General features: G+C 40.7%; 1 protein-coding gene across 4 annotated transcripts in view; it reads left to right on the top strand.

The window, feature by feature from the left end:
- The window catches only part of SVIL (supervillin), a 137,771-nt gene that overhangs the window by 46,284 nt on the left and 75,063 nt on the right, over positions 1-16,424 (top strand). The window contains exon 3 of one of the 4 annotated variants that reach the window (XM_030446430.1): positions 4,109-4,149. The exons of the other annotated variants lie outside the window; for them this stretch is intronic. The gene's annotated coding sequence lies outside the window, so the exon portion shown is untranslated. The remainder of the gene's footprint in view (positions 1-4,108; positions 4,150-16,424) is intronic. 4 annotated transcript variants of the gene reach the window in all.

The raw sequence follows: 16,424 nt of genomic DNA, 5'->3' as shown, positions 1-16,424 counted from the left end.
GGCTTTAAAAATGCAAAAAGTCTTAAATTTTGAAATACACCTTATCAGAAGTAATGCTCCCAAGAATGAGCACCATCTAGAGGAGTGAAACAGGAAATCACTAGTGAAATGTCATCAGCCCTTGGCAGACTAAAGAGGCAGTGTCTGCTTTTAGGTGTAAAACACAGGCGGCTTTTTTGACGGAGGCCTTTGGAGTCCTCTAGGAGAAAAGCATATTTATTATTTATCTAATCTTGCAGTTTGCATGATAAAGTAAGCATGATTTCTTCCACACTTATTGCTCAACCTTGAGTCCTTTTACTACAAAGTGACCTGTGCCACAGAAACTGTCTTTCTCCCACCCACCTCTTCCCACCTTAAGTTTACCAAAGATGCTGTAACTGTGTGGCCTCTCTACATGAGATTGAACAGGAAAAATAAAAATACATCTTTAGAGGATGTCTTTCATGATGGCAAACAGTGTTCAAGACAAGAGCTTTTTGAAAGAAACCTGAAGGCAGGCAAACTGGTGTTGATTGCATCCTTGCAGGAGACAGCAAGGCTACTTGTCATGGAGGTAGAACTGAAGGGATGCCAAAAGCTTCATCACAAGTCTGTCCTCTAGGAAGAAAAGATTTTTTTGTTTGAAGTCCAGCCTTTTCATTGGCAAATTATTTTTTTAGTAGGTATTTCCCATTCTTTCTCCCATAGCCTCCTCATTGTTATGTTGCTGGTCTGCTTGGTTTTCTTGTCTAAATTGTTCAGACTTTCCAGATGGGTAATCTGCATTTTCATGCAGAGGCAGAGTTTATCTGGTTCAAGATACTTGACTTCCCTCCCAAGCTGAGCAGTATACATCAGCCTAGGGTCTGATATGATCAAATCAACCATCTGTGAAAGAACTGATGCAAAAGGTTCCTGTCATTGAAGTCAGGTGTTTCTGTCAATTACATGCTCTAGAAAGGATGGAAGTGACAGACTGGCTTGGTGGTGATGGTCTACCCAGCACCAGTGCTCAGCATCTTCACTATAACATGTTTTTCCTCAGCACAACAGCACTAAGCCTGTGCTCCAGGAGGAGCACAGGGGATAATCCAAGCTAAAAATTGTGCCGAATGTGAATACAATGTGAACTTTAACTTCTGGAGCACAAGTTCTCTTTCTGAGGAAGATGAAAGTACCTTTAAATAGGTATCTCCACTTTCTGTTTTTCTTAAATGCCTTTTTGTGTGGTTCCTGACCTTGGCAGTATCTGAGATGAAGAAAATGGATAAGAAAACCTCAGTAGAACTTGATCCAGTCTTTTTTTTCCAAAAGAAAAATCACAGATGATACAGAGACCTTCCTAGGTGGGAGCATTTCTTGGTGTGAGAGAAAGCAGAGATCAGTTTACAACTTCATTCCTGAGGTCTCCTCACTTGATCTCTTCTGCTGCTAATGTTCCTGAGACTCTTGGGAGACAGGAGTATCAGGAAGATGGCTGGCCTCAAGTTTTAGTTCCATTTATTTTTGTCTAAGTGGGCTGGTCAGTGGCTGTGTAAAAATAGTTTCTTCTCCCTGTCTGTGGGAAGAAGGGGAATGTGATCTCAAGGAGCCATCTTCCAGGTATTGCAGTGCACACATGAGCACTAACACCAGTGTGTGAGCTGCATCTTATTCCTGTGGTTTGGTATATTGATGGTGCCAAATTTGAAGCTTTATGTCCAGTCATTTGTCAGTTCTTCAGTTAGCTCCCTCTGCCCCTCTCATTTACAACTGGTGCTGCCTGTGGTTTTTTTTTAATGACTGTGCCCTCTTTATCTGTAGTCCTTGCTCTCAAGAGCAAATACAGTGCAGTCCTGAAGATAGCACTGTGATACCGGCAGTAAGTGACCTAAAGGGTATGGCTGTGTGAGCTTCAAGTGTTTCAGGATTTATATGGAGCTTTGATCTCTGCATAGGCAGAGACCAGGATTCTTTTCTTTCCTTTAATGATTAACAAGCAATTACAATGGGTTTTGGTTTTTTTCTTGTTTGCTTTTCAAATTGTCAGTTCTACATATGTGTTTTTTTACGGACACAGAGGAACATATGGCTGTTTTGCTTCTGCTGAGCTGCCACTCAGTTTGCCAAGTTGTTGGTTTGCATGCAGCCAGGCAGCATTTATTAAAAAGCCCTGCCCTGCCTGCTCCTGCATTGTTTCCAGATAAAGGCAAGTCTGAAAGGGAAGTTAAGCTTCCAACTATGAGACCTCAAAAAAAAAAAAAAAAAAAAGGACCAGTTACCCCTGAATTGGAAAGAGTTGACTTATCTGTAACAAACTATCCCTTCTCCATCTCATCCTTCCCTTTCTCAAATTAAGTTTAAAGTTGCCTTTAAATTTAAATCATGCAAACTGGTTGTTATATGCTCTGTACCAGACAGTTTAGCAACCTAACCATCAGCCCTGGAGTTACCTCAAACTTACTGAAATAACTTTTTTTTAAAAAAAATTATTTAAATTAAAAGCAGTTTAAACAGATAATGCTTGTGTTCCTGGAAGGTGAGCCTTTCCTTGAATATAAACACCCATCTATGTGATGAGTGGAGAAGATGAATGGTTGCCTTTATAATGAAAGGTAGTATAGGTGACTTTTTTTTATTATTTCTTAAACCACAAGTACTCTTTATCATGTTTTAATACAAGTTTGAAGTGACATAATGGTGTTTTGCTGTATATGATCTAAGGGCATAGCTAATATGAGGTTGTTAGGAAGAGTAATTTATTAAACCAGCTGGTATGAAGGGAAAAAATTAGTCTTGCAGGCACACCAGCACTTCATCAGGTCTGAAATAGAAGCAGCAGACTTCCGGGTTAAACAGAAATTTTGAAAAATTATGCAGTTTAATCAGACGTAAATTGACCTGTGAAAGAAGAGCTTGCTGGTATGATATTCCTGGGAGGAGTGTGAGAAGATAACTGCAGAAAGAGATCAGGAGTTTGCAGCCTATTATAGAGGGGAAGACTAAAAAGCCTCTTGTAATCCCATGGCTGTTCTTGGTATCTAGGAAATTTTAATTGTCTTTTCTTTGGAAGGTTTTATTTTTGTAGCATTTTTGAGAATCAAGATTGCACAATCAGTCATTTGTAGACATATCTATCTTACCTAAAGGAACTTTACCAGGCAAATCTAGTTGCAAACATTCTTTGTCAACTGGTTTCCATCCTTACCCTACACTGATAACTTAAGAAGATACCTAGTAGTCGGTTCATAGTTGTAAATTTAGTGGCAGAAAGGAAAATACCTCTCTAATGTTTTGTGGTTTTTTTTTCTAAAGCACAAAGTATTTGCTTCCAAAATCAGATTAAATCTACTCTAGGAAGCAGCTCTGAATGCTAATTTGGTTGTTTTTTTCCCCCCATCTATTATTTTCCTCAAGCAGAAACAGATTCAGAGTTGAAATATTAATAAAACAATTTCAAGGCTTTGCAGGATGACAGCTGCTTTACTTGTGTTGCTAACAGAGCTGGCTATGTGCTGTTTTTCAGATCTGAATAAGATACTTTACCAGCCTGGTTCCTAATAGGCATCTGATGATGCACTATCAACGTATGTTGGACTGTACATTATGGAGAGCAGAGGACCTCTTTTTCTAAAGCTTTTCATTATTTTTCTGTAGTGCTTTATCCTGAAGTGATCAATATTGCAGTTAAAACAACATTGGATTAAACACATTAAATTAGAAGTCATCTTCTAACTTGCTTGTCTAATGACTTGGTTCTTTATAATGGTCTATAAAAAGCTCTGCTAAATTAGCCTCTCTATATATTAACAATTGCCTTTAAAGTTATGGTATCTGGCTTTATCCTGCAAAGCTGACTGGTATCAGTCATGATGCTGAAAACAACTGATGCATTTTGAGTGGTGTCAGGAGTCACAGGACCCAGCCTGTTCTTTCTCTCTGAGTCCTGCTGCAGGCTGTGAGAGAGGGCAGAGCTGTTTACTCAGCTGTGTCCTGTTAGTCCTGAAGGGGCTGGATTGGTAACCCTTGCGTTTGACCCAAGCTCTGGGTAGGTAGAAGAGGTCAGACAAGCTTAATCTAATTTAGATAAATTACTTGCCAGGGAAAGGGTGTAGCTGTGCTGACATTTGTCTGTCTTTGCCAGCAGCCACCTTCCTCCAACCTGCTGAACCAACAAAGCTGTAAAAGGTGAGAGCATTGTACTGAGTGCAGTTTAACAGCAAGTAGGATATATTGAAGGAGAGACTGCAGCATCTTCTATGATCCTTGATGTTGTAGGTTATGGCATACCTGTGCCTTAGTTTCCTTGAAGGCAGTTTTACAGAAACTTTCAAAGATTAAGGTATGTTAAAATATCCCTTTCACGTGGTAACATAAGTCTTTGGTCACATGGCTAGTACTGGAGCCAAGGTTTTTGTGGTTTGTGCTCAGATTTTTCAAGACATTACTGTAATTACTTGTGAATGCCCTCTACCACTACCACTTCACTTCAATAGTAGTTCCACTGCTTTAGTAACCTGTCCTCTGAGCCTGAGATTTCCTGAAGGCCTAAGATGGACACCAAGACTGGTGTTGAGTCATTAGATGGCTTGAGTATGGCTTTTGTGTAGCAAGTTCAAAGAGAAGCTAATATTGGAAGTTAGAACTCATATATTGAATTAATATTTGAACAAAAAGAAGCAGCAGCACCAGGCATTCAAGTAGTTTTTGGCATGGTACAAGTTACAGAAAAAACTGTAACCTCACTGGAGCTTAATGGAGTGTTGTGACCCTATTGTAACAGGTACAGGCTTTGTTTGTGTATTGGCTGTGCACTGTATTAGGAGCAGTTATTTATGGCAGAGGTAGTCAGCATACTTTATAAAGATGGAATGAGAGTCTTTATAGGACCTCATTCTGATGCATTAATATTACCAGTGCTGAGAAAGAGAATAAACTGGGATAAATGATGGGGTTAAAAATAGGGAGGAGGGGAAAAAAGGTATTTATAGCAATTCCAGTAGATGGAAATGGGTATAACTATAATGGGACCCAAAATCTGTTGTGTTGTTCTTATTATCTTATTTTTCAAACCCTATCTCTTAGTAACTGAAAGGAAGTCAAAGTCCTGCTGCAGCCTCTCAGCTTGAAAACTGAAGTATCCTGTAGGGAGCCTACACTTGTGGCTTTTTTCCCCCATCTTAAATTGTTAAGAAAACATATGTCTATGAAGAAGAGCAGTTAAGCCTTTAGATAAGGAAATAGAAATAAAATGTAGTTTCATTTTTTTGGAGGATAAATGTTACATTATTTAAAAATGTGTTTATTTATCCCAAAGTAGTGAATGTGGAACCCCCTCATGTGGAACCTAATGGCATGCTTTACCCATTAGAAAAAAAAAGAACCACAACTAAGAGTTTATCACTAACACAGAGAAATATCTGCTTGAATTTTTAAATAAAACAAGGCAGTGGTCAATACTGATGTAGATTTCTGGCATTCCAGGTGCTGATTCATCTCAGCATCCTTAAATTTCTTTCTGTTCTATTCCCTGCCTTTCTATGTTTGGAAGTAATTTTTCAAGGTTATTTACTAAGCTTCCTGCCTTCTTTGCTTTGCTTCCCAATTACAGGACAAAAACATAGGGTAAGTGAATAAAACTCTTTTGAAGAGTTCTGAGTTTATTGTAATGGAAAATTTTCCTATGGTCAATAGATGAAAAGAAATAAAACTTAAAAACCTGTTTTTTCCTGCAAACCCTTTAGGAACTCCAGTTTATATGCCTATGTTTTTTACACACCCTCAGACTCTTGAAAAATAAATAAATAAATAAAATAAATTAGATGCTCTCACATTGTTCCTTATAATGACTTGCAAGAAATACAGATAATTTGGGCAAACAAAAAGTTCCAAAAAAGCGACTAGTTGAGAAGTTCCTTATGCAAACTGTGTAATGAAATAGTTTCACACACATGCACAGTTTTGAGGGAAGAAAGCAAGAATTTTACTATAAAATTGAAATTATGATTTCCAAGTGAAATCCTTACGTAGTGCTCTCTCTAGGAGCAATCCTCTAGTTTTCTTCAGCTTTTATTAAGTAACATTTTAGTGCTTTGGCTGTCCTTGGGTAGGATTTTGTTATTTTACTGCATATTGTAAGCTAATGCAACTTTTGGACTTACTCCACTCTGTGCTGTCTTCACACCTAGACTTTGGGTATAAGCTGCTGATTATGGTTTCAGACTTCTCAGGAAACGAAAATGAAGAGCTGAAGAAAATGCTGCAGCTTTTCACAGTGATCTCATGCATGGCCTCATGCTGTCAGGATGTTTAATTTTCTTGTGCTGAGTTTTAATGCAGGCATATTTTCCATGGGAGTTTAAAATACTGCTGTAGTTTGAGTTAAAGCCATTGGCAAAGAGCATACTTACAAGGCAGTCTAAATGTCTCGAACTGTAGCTTTGAGCCTTTTTCTGTTTATTTGACTATTTGAGAATTTGATTTTTAAGTCGAAGGAGATGTGTATGCTGAAATTCAATACAAGTTGTTAATTCATTTATTTAGAGAAGCTGCTGGGTTGCCTGGCTCTACTGCTTTATTATTTTTTTTTCCATTAGCACTAAGGCCAGGTGTAGAAAGGCAGAGAGAAAAATGAGCATCCTTCTTGAATTTCAAAATTCTTTGTGTGGATGGTTGATAGAGAACATAATAGTTAATGTGCAGAAATAAAGTTCCCCAATGGCTCCTAGAGGCTTCCTGCTGTAGAAAGTGTTTTTATGCTGTAAAATTACCTTTATGCAGGCTCTATGAGCAGGGCACTGTGATGACAATAAATCAGGTGCATTTCAGTGAGTTTCTTGTGTACCTCTCCCATACATACTCTGACAAAACACTTATGTACAGCTGTCATTTATTGCTCGGATCACAAAGTGTGGGTCCAGCAATCTGTGGGTTTGGGACATGGGAAGATGATTGGGCATTTTAACAATGAAGCTTCTCAGGGTCCACGTACATCAAAATTGCCCAAAGCTTGAGATATCTCCTTGTTCTTGAGACCCACAAGGTCCTTGATTAGGAATTAATGTGGGATGGGTGGTGAAGAGGAGTCTTGCTGCAGAACTTGCCCAGATTCCCTGCTGGGTTTTGCAGCACATCCTGAGCTCTCTCCTCCTGCAGCAGCTGAATGTGTTTCTGTCTCATCTGAGCTAGCTGAATATTTGGCTCAACAGTAAGCTGCCTGCAGATGTGACAGGCCCCCAATGACTTGGGATTTTGTAGCATCACCTGGAACAGGGCTGTATCCTGCTGACTGTGCATGTCTGTGATTGTGGTTATAATGCACTATTCCTTAGCAGTGCTTTTGCCTCACTTTTAGAGAAACAATACTGTATGTATTTTTTTTAAACGTGGGTTGGAAGTCCTACCTTGCAAGGACCTCGTCCAGCACCTTTCTGTAATAGGTTATATTACTGTAATAACCAATGACCATCAAGATATCTAGGGAGTCCTTTATTCTTTCCAACTTTGATTTGTTCAAGCTGCCTGCCCTCTCTTTTAAGGGGTGTCTCCTTTTTCCATTACACATGCTCAATGCCTCTCTTCAAAGACCACAGCATTCCTTTGATGCTATTCATGGGACAAACAAGATGAAGGGAATTCACCTGCAAAAGAAGAGGATCCAAGACTATTAGAATGCTTAGGCTATCACCCTCTGGTTGTCAGCTTGCTCTGTCCTGTGCTGCTGAAATTGAGCTGTATGTTCTTCTGATTTATTTGTCTCTCACAAATTCACATTGTTAGTTTTCCATGTGCAGATCTTACCCAGTAAAGGGGAGAATGAGTACCAAGTTTGCTAGATTGAACATCCCTTTATTGAGGAGTCTTTGAGAAGGAAAAGAAAACCATGCTCAAGAAGATGGCCTAGTTTGAGGAGGGGCTGGAGTGCAGTGGGTAAAAAAAGCCATGGAGCTGAGATTGGGCTGTTAATGGGAGTGTCTGAAGTGGGAGCCTGAGGAGAGCCTAGAGGAAAGTCGAAGTAGATCTGGAAACACTGAAGAATACAAGTGCAAGGGGATTAGCTGTAGGATGGGGTACAGGAGGAAGGTGGAGGTATGCAGAAGGCAGCAGAAATCATAAGAGAGGGACTGGCAAGGATGAGACCTGGGAGACTAAAAGGAGTAGAGCAGGGAATAGCAGTTCTCATCTTTGGGAGATGAATACATGAATTTTGGGGAAAGTACAGCTGAGCTCCTCTCATGTGACAGTGAAAGTGGTGGTGTGGCTCAGGGAGGGTGGACTATAGCAAACCTCTCAGCTCGCCAAGCAGCTGTCCTTGTTCTTTCACTCATAGGCTGTTTACTCTGCTCACTGCATTTTGCTGGACAGTGAACAAAGTCCTGATGTTTTGGTTTTGAGCTTGAACTCATCATCCATACACCAGGGCAAGAACACTGGGCAAGAACACATTGTTTAAGCCTCAGTCAGTGTGTGCCTGCAGCATGTACCTGCTGATTACATGACAGATCTTCTTCCTCTTGTGTGACTGAGGGCTGGGGTGGCAGTTGCCTCTTATTAGCACACCAGAGGAAGTGCTCTGTTTTGGGACCTGTGAAAAAATTCTTCAGTTTTGATTTAAAGTGGAGGTTTTGTGTGAGCCATTACTCTATTCTTTCAGCATCACCTTTGACATGGATAGATTTTGTGGAATTTACTTTTCTACCCTATTCTTGAAGAATTCAGTGAGAACTTCATAGCTCCGCAACAGTCAGCTGTATCTGAGTACACTAACTGTGCTTTGTCCTGAGCAATGAAAAAGCCATGTTTTTCTGTGAGGGTGACTTTATACCACTGAGGTGTCCTTTTGCTTTTAAGATATTCAGAATACAGATAAAAAATACTATCTTTTTCTATCTTTCTATCTTTAGCAGTGAAAGAGAAATCTTTTTTAGTGAAAGAGATACTGCTGTATTTCTAAACTGTTCCCAAAACTGAAGCCTGTCTTTTGGAATTCTTAATGTCAGTGAGCAAAGATAGAAAATAAGTATTAAAAAAAAAAAAAAAAAAAGGTCATCTGTTCCTTTACCTTTTAAAATTAAAACTGCAAAAGTGTAAAAGCATTTGAAAGCATTTGCAAGCATGCAGTTACACAGTTTAGCTGTCTGGTGTTAAATAAGCTGTGAGGTCATCATGGTGGGTTTTTTTCTAGACATTTCTGCATTTGTTTAGATTCTCCTTTTTAACCAAGAGGACACACAGTGTTCCCCCTTGGTACTTTTAAGTCAGTGTGTATTCTGAAAGACTAAAAATGAATGGATGGATGGATGGGCTGATTTCCCTTAGGAAGTAGTCCAAGCCCTGGTAAGTTTTCTCTTGTCCCAGCCTGGATGTCTGTGAAGTGTGACCAACCCCTGTTTCAGGACTGTTCTACATTTATTATTGATATTAGATACTCGTAAGAGCTTAATGTGCTGCTGATCCAAGCGAATTGGACACAAAGTGAGTTAGCTTATTTTAGGACTACTTGTGTATAATTGTGTCTGACTGGCCCTTTTTTTTAATATGTGTGCCCCATTTCTTTCTATTAGTGAAGCATATTTTATTGGATAAGAATAGACTTGAGCAGAAAATCAGCAGTTCTGAGCCAAAATCTGTGTGTGCATCTGGGCATAGCTTCAGCCCAGAATCATCATGGGTGTGCTTACAAACTGTCAGCATGATTTCCAGATGCATTTTTTAACATTCACTATTTAAAGAATGAGTTGGCCCTATATGCTATCAGTTTTACTTATAATAGCATGAACTCCAGGATCATTGCAGGAATAGTACATTGCATAGTATTGCAGGAATAGTGGTAGTTCAGTTTCTGTAGGGGGTTAATCATGGTTTAGTTTTACTCCCTATGTGTTAAGCGATGTTTTTAACTGTGAGGATTGCTTGGTAAATGTATTGTTGCATCAGATAATAATAGGTAGGTCTTTAAGCCTCACAGAGTTGTAGTGTTTTCCTGTGGAGGTCACAAAATGCAAGACCTAAATGTTTCTAGGGCAATGGTCAGGATCCTGACCGCTCTCTAGTGCCCTCTCATAGGCCTATGTTCTCCATGCCCGTCCCTGCTGATCAGAGGCAGTGCCTGCCCGCACCGTGCTCGCTGGGGATGCTTCATTCAAGGCAGCAAAGTCCTTACATGATTGGATGCCGATTTTAGAAATATCAGGGTACAAATAACATCTGATCTGTCTTGGTATTTTACTGTCCAGTGCCAGACATGGGGGGAATGAAGGACAGAAATGCACCGTCTGTATTGAGCTGTCGGGAAAACGCTGCTCTGAGTGGCCCCTTGGAGGGGGCTCGCAGCAGCTCTAGGGGGGAGGTGACCCAGGCTGCTGTCCTCTGCCTGCTGGCTCCCACCCCAGGGCCATCTCATGGCTTTTCTTGTAGACTCTGCTGGGGAGGAGGATGGGATGCTTTCTGAATCTAGCATCTTGAAACTGGGAAACCTTGGGAGAGGTATAAAGGGAGAACTAGTCTGAATCGCAGGAGAGGCAGCAGCAGAAGCAGGGGTTTTTTGCTATATGGCTATTTTGAGGAGAGTAAATCATTACTTTTGAAGCCATCTGTCTGAATTGCCATAAATTTTACTGTAGCTGATCCAAGAGTGCTAAATAATTGAATAGTGAGTATATCTGTATCTTGCTTTAATCTAGTTCACTTGGTTCTGGTGTTTGACAAGTACCTGTCTGCTGCCTGGGAGCTATGGAGGTGGCTGTTTGTACCCATGCTGCTGGCCTACTTTCAAGCAATTCACGCAGTGAGAAACCTGATTACTTTTTCAGTCTGGTGGTCCTGAAATGAGCTGCGGTGAAAGCTGTACCTGAACTCCTTGCAGTTTCTCACTTCCTGGGGTAAATCTGAATGAAGTCTGTCTCCCTCAGCTGTGAGCTGCTGGCTGGGGTTAACTTCTCGCAGAGGAGCTGAGAGGGCTCCCGACCAGTGCTGATCAGCCGAGGTTCCCGTGGCTCTGCCGGCGCAGGGCTGGCGGAGCAGTGACCCTGCTCTCGGGAAGGGCTCGCCGAGCCCCTTCGCCTCCCGAAGGTAAACACTGGGTGACCTATAAGCCAGCCAGTCAACTCGCGTGTGGCCTTATTAGGCAAGCTGCGGCAGTCCTGTCTGGGGACAGAACATACTGGGTGGCAGCAGGGAGCATGCAGCACAGAACGGATCCAGCCCAGACCCCGGGAGATCCGACCCAGTACTGCGGTGCTGACAGCCCGCTCTCAGGGAGCTGCTGCTGCTGCCTGGGCACAGCTGCCAGAGCTCGGCTCTGCTTGGCAAATATCAAGTGTAATGCTAGAAACGGTTTTAAAAAAATAAAATCCTTTTGTGTAAATGTTAATAGCTGTAGTTCTTTTTCACATGCTGGGTTATAACCTTAGGATGCCATTTTATGCTGGTATTCCATAAATGTTTTTCACTGGCCATTGATAAGAAGTGTGTTTTAATTCCTTGTGCAGCCTGCATTGAGACACACCTGAACTAAGAGGAATGATTTTTTTCTGGGTCAGACTTCAGGACTTGCTGCTTCTCTCTGCTTGTGCAGTTTTATGCCCATTATTGGAAGGTTGTTACTAAAGGAGTGATCCTGCTCCCATAAGGGGAATATTGGCACTCACTGCTTGTGTACAAAACAGGACTTTGCTAGGTCGCTTCTTACCCACTTCCTAAAAATTCACTTTTAAGCGCAAAAAGGCTTTAAAAAGAGGGAAAAGAAAAAAAAAAGCTGTTTTTTCCTTACTGAAATCCCCAGATATTTAGACTTAGTACAGTACAAGCCTGTGCTGTGCAAGCTTTCCTGGGCAGCTCTGGAAAAGTTCTTCTGATCTGAATTGTGATTAGTGATTGGTACCCTCCTGAGCACTGGGCACGTTTGTGATTTTTTTTCAGGGGAGTAGGGAGTTTGAGGGCAATGAAGATTAAAGGCTGTAGCTGCTATGAATTGAAACCTGTTCTCTAGACAACAGTTTCCAGAACTGCAGCATCACAGTGATAACCAAGTTTTCTTTCCTCAAGAGTTTTTGCTTAGCTATGCTGGATGCAAATTAAGCCTGATACACATGCTTATTCATAGTGATGTTATTTTCAGTGACAGTACATGTGGTTTAGCTGTCCTACCTTGATCATTAGCTCTTGAATACAGCAATTGCTTTTTCTTTATTTTTTTGCTAAGTACTTAATTTTCTGAGAAAAAAATGCTCTAAGCAGGATGGTAGCTAGAGTAATGGATTTGTTCTCTGCCTAAGGCTTGAAAATGAGTTATATTCAAGGTAAGCATGGAGGGATTTGATGTGGCCTGCAAAGTGTCACATCACATTGTGGTAAACAAAATTGATGTTTTCCTTAGATGACTATTGAGAAGCACTGAAGAACTTTATTATAAGTTCTTCCCTGTTGGTATGCGTGCCTCTCTCTGCTCCCTTTCTGGGCTTTTATGTGCGTGTGGAGAGAGCAGTGCAGAGATTTTCAAGGGCAGCTGGGAGAAAGCTCAGTAGAGTGGCTGTGCTTTTTGCATCACTTAACTTCACAGGGCCACTTGCCACTCGAAGCAGAGAGACAGACTGGTGAAGGTTGTATGGCACTCTGACAGAAAGCTTTCCAGAGACTGAAGAGACTAGAAGTGTCAGAATGTGGGGAAACCCATTCTAGAATCCCTGGTCACTTGTTTAGAGAAAGGAGTTTTAAAGGACATCTCTCCCATCAGTGGCTGACACCCTTGGTGACTGCAGCAGCAAAGCTTTCACTGCAGTAGTAAAGAAAAAGATGCTGCTTGTGGCATGACTTCAGTGAAGGATGTCCACAGATCTGTGGCTAAGCCTGTGCCTTCTGAACTGCAACTGCTTTAGAGAGAGCCGTGGCGTGACATCTCTCAGATGTTGTTTTTCTGGGTAAAAGCCCATTTTTCCTAGGGCTTTTTTATCAGTAACATTGTACATGCAGCTGGGACAGGAGTTCCTTACTCATCTCCATCTTCTCAGTCCATGCCTAATCCTGGCCCTGTGCCTACCTGACATCTTTTGATTTCAGGCCAACAAATAGGTGTGACTCAATTCAGATTATGTGCCTCAATTCTCTATCTGACTACCACATGTGAGAGGGGGGGGTGGCCTTTGAACTTCCTTTAAGGAGCTACTCTATACTGGTCCTACTCTTACAGAGGTAAACCCTGAAGATCTTTTAATTATGCTACATTTCTGCCATACGGTTTTGTGAACAGTGATGTGAGATGTAGGAATGTCAGGGAACATAACCTTTAGGTTTTGTATTGTGAAAATGTGTAGAAAGATAGAAAAGGACAAAAATCACCTTTTTTTTGGAATTTTTTTTTGGTGCTAAAATTAATTATTTCAGTCAGATTTCTTTAAATCTGAAATAGTAATCCAGGGACTGAAAGAGTTTATTTCTTTTATAAACTGTGTCAAAAATACCTGGTTTTCTTCCTTTTTCCTGAGCATGTGAGTAAATAGTAGAAAAAGACCATCCCTTTTCTTTAACATATCTATTATCTTGTACTAAAAAAACTTACCCCCCTTTTTAATACATACGAATCATCTTTTTTGATCTCTTTGAATATGTCCTGTTTTAAAGTACACCACATACACAACACAGTGCTGAAGTTGATCTGAAGACTTGTCCCAAACATAATTAATAGCCAAACAGAAATCTTCTTGCCAGGATCATTATTCAAAACTGTTACACATTGGAGACAAAAGCAAAGACTGTGGAAAAAAAACCCAAAAAACAAAAAAACATAAAGTGAAAAGTATTACATTTGCATCCCTCTGGAGAGGTGATACCATACATAGATTATTGTAATTTAAAAGTTGATATGAATGTCCTTCATTAAGGAAACATGAATATCAGCTACCCATGTACATGGGGTTTGGATGGGGAAGACAAAACTGACTAGCATTGCCAAGCCAGAATACCTTCTGTGTCTGCCTGAACATGACTCAGGATGATAATTTTCTGTTATGTGATTATACTATTGAAGTAATCTTCTATTAGATGTTTTTGTCCTTACTTTTTGGGCTAAATTATGCCTTGGACACCTGGGCAGAAATTGCTGGAGAGTGGGAGGAGGGGAAATAAGAACAGGGAAGCTTTTGCCATGCCTTGTCACTTCCCTTCAGAAACAGATGCATATGCACCAAAAACTGATGGGGTGGCTCAAGGTGGGTAAGTAGCCTGGGAGGGCAGGAGTGATGGAAGAGAGTGGTCTGGTTTAGCTCTCTATTCTGACCTTCATTCTTTGATCATCCACAGCATCTCATGTCTTAGTAAAGCTCACTTTGACTTGCTATTCCAAGGGTGTTCTCCTTGGCAAGAAGAGCAGCAGTGAAATAAAGTTCCTGAGCTGTTTTAGACCTCTGCCTGCCATGTGTGAGTGAAAATACGATTTCATCATCTTATTTATACAGATCATCTCAATTTTCTGTTTACTGAACTAGCATATTTACTGAAAGTTTCTTTGCAGTCAGTGTGGGTTTTCTTTTCTCTTCAATTCTTGATTTTTTTTTCTTTTTAGGCTTTCTTCAAAAAGCTGTCATAGGGTTCTTTGATTTTTGTTTTTATGATAATTGCAAGTCACAACAAAGTATCTAGTTCTCCTTATCACAGAGGAACACTTCTAAATATAAACTCATAAGAGATCAAAATTCAGAAAGAAAAAAGACTTGATATTGGTGGGACCTGATTCATAACTCTTCAGTGCTTTGGGGATGGCTGCCCTGTAAGTTGGGAATAGCTATGCAAGCTGTTCAAACTCTAGCTTTGATTACAGTGATTAGTTTTGCCAGAAAAAAAGGAAGATCTTTTCCTTCCCTTCCTCTGGGAAGCTTCAGAACAACATTTAGCTGCCAGCTGATCTTTCATGACCAGTTTCAGATTTGAAATGTATGCATGCTTAACCTCTAGCTCTTTGCCCAGATTGCAAACTTAACTTCCAGCTGGGCTGCCCTCCTTTCTGGGCTGGACTGTTGTTCTCTCTTTGTTTGCTTATGTTGGAGGCTGTTAATGCTCAAGAATTAACTATGGCAGAGGAGGACAAGAACTTAACAAGTTCTTTGCAACACAGCCTTGATAACATAGTTTGGCTGAGTATCCTTGTAGGTCCCGGGGACAGGATTACTTTGAAGGACAAAATACTCTTCTTCCTTCCCTTATCAAGTATTTTGAGATGGATTTCTTTTCTTCTGGGAAAGGCTTGCTCATAAACCTACTGTTTCCAAACAAGGAGCAAAAAGCTAAATCTAAGACTCTCTTTATACCATTGCTTGATCCTGCTGATGTGCTGGTTTTATTAAGATACCTTCTCCACTGCCAAAGGTAGTTAAGGGACAGCTGAGAGACCTGTCCTGCAATAGGAAATCCCTTTTTGATGGAAAGAAGGCAAGGAAGGTGTCAGTTACATACAGTTGCATCTTTCCCATGTCTATGCACAGTGTGTAGCATTGATATAATAACCTAATGCTTCAGCATCTCTAGGCCTACTGTGAGTTCATAGAGCCATGACTGGTGATTACCTTCCAACCTAACAAGGCAGCTTGTTTGGATTTTGGTTTGGGTTTTTTTTTCTTTTCTTTTCTTTTTTTTTTTTTGAGAAGACTTTAATGCAGATGTTTCTTTTATTGGAGATATTACTTTTCTCTATAATAACTCTCTGTGCTCCCATGAGATGGTCCCTCTATTCCTGACCTGCCAGACGTAAATAGCAGGGAAGGGAGTCCTACTTGTACCAAAGCCCTATCACAAGTGTTCCTTCCCTGGTGGTTGCCAGAGCTGTTGGAGAAAGTGGCCTCTTTCTGCATCCTGTGAGTAGAATTTGAACAGCACAGGCAAGAACCTCTTTAAAATACACACATTTGTGAAAGGCACTCTAGAGTGTTCCTGTCTTTCTACAGCTCTGTGAGCATTACCTTCTGCACCTTGTTCATAAGAAGGGTGCTGAGGACAAAAAATTGGAGATGATGTGAAGCAGAGGAATGTGAGCCTACCCCCTCCCTCCATAAATTCAAGGACACCCCTCCTTCTCCCTCATATGGGGTGTTTGCAGACATGGGTGTGACAATTGAGCTGAGCTCACATCCTTTGGTACCCAGAAGGGCTGATCCATTTCCTGATCTTAAGATCTGTGTCTTTTTCTTTTTTCTGGCACCTCCTGTAGAGAATGCCAAAACTGAGTATTTACTACCAGTTTATTCATCTGACTGGGTCACCAGGAGAGCGGGGCCTAGAAGAGGTCTCACAGAAAGAAACGGGTAGGACTGTCGTTCTTGGCAACCTTGAACAATTGCATCAACTCAGCTGTCAACTCTAACTTGTTCAGCCTTGTGAAACGCTATAGCCATTAGATTATTAAGTGTTATTTAGAATCATGAAGTATGGTGAGTTGGAAGGGACATTAAAGATCATCAGGTCCAACTCCTATCCCT

The sequence above is a fragment of the Calypte anna genome, chromosome 2 (assembly GCF_003957555.1).
Source record: "Calypte anna isolate BGI_N300 chromosome 2, bCalAnn1_v1.p, whole genome shotgun sequence".
Taxonomy (NCBI): Eukaryota; Metazoa; Chordata; class Aves; order Apodiformes; family Trochilidae; genus Calypte; species Calypte anna.
The sequence above is the reverse complement of the archived record's forward strand: the minus strand, read 5'-3'. Positions and strand labels throughout refer to the sequence as shown.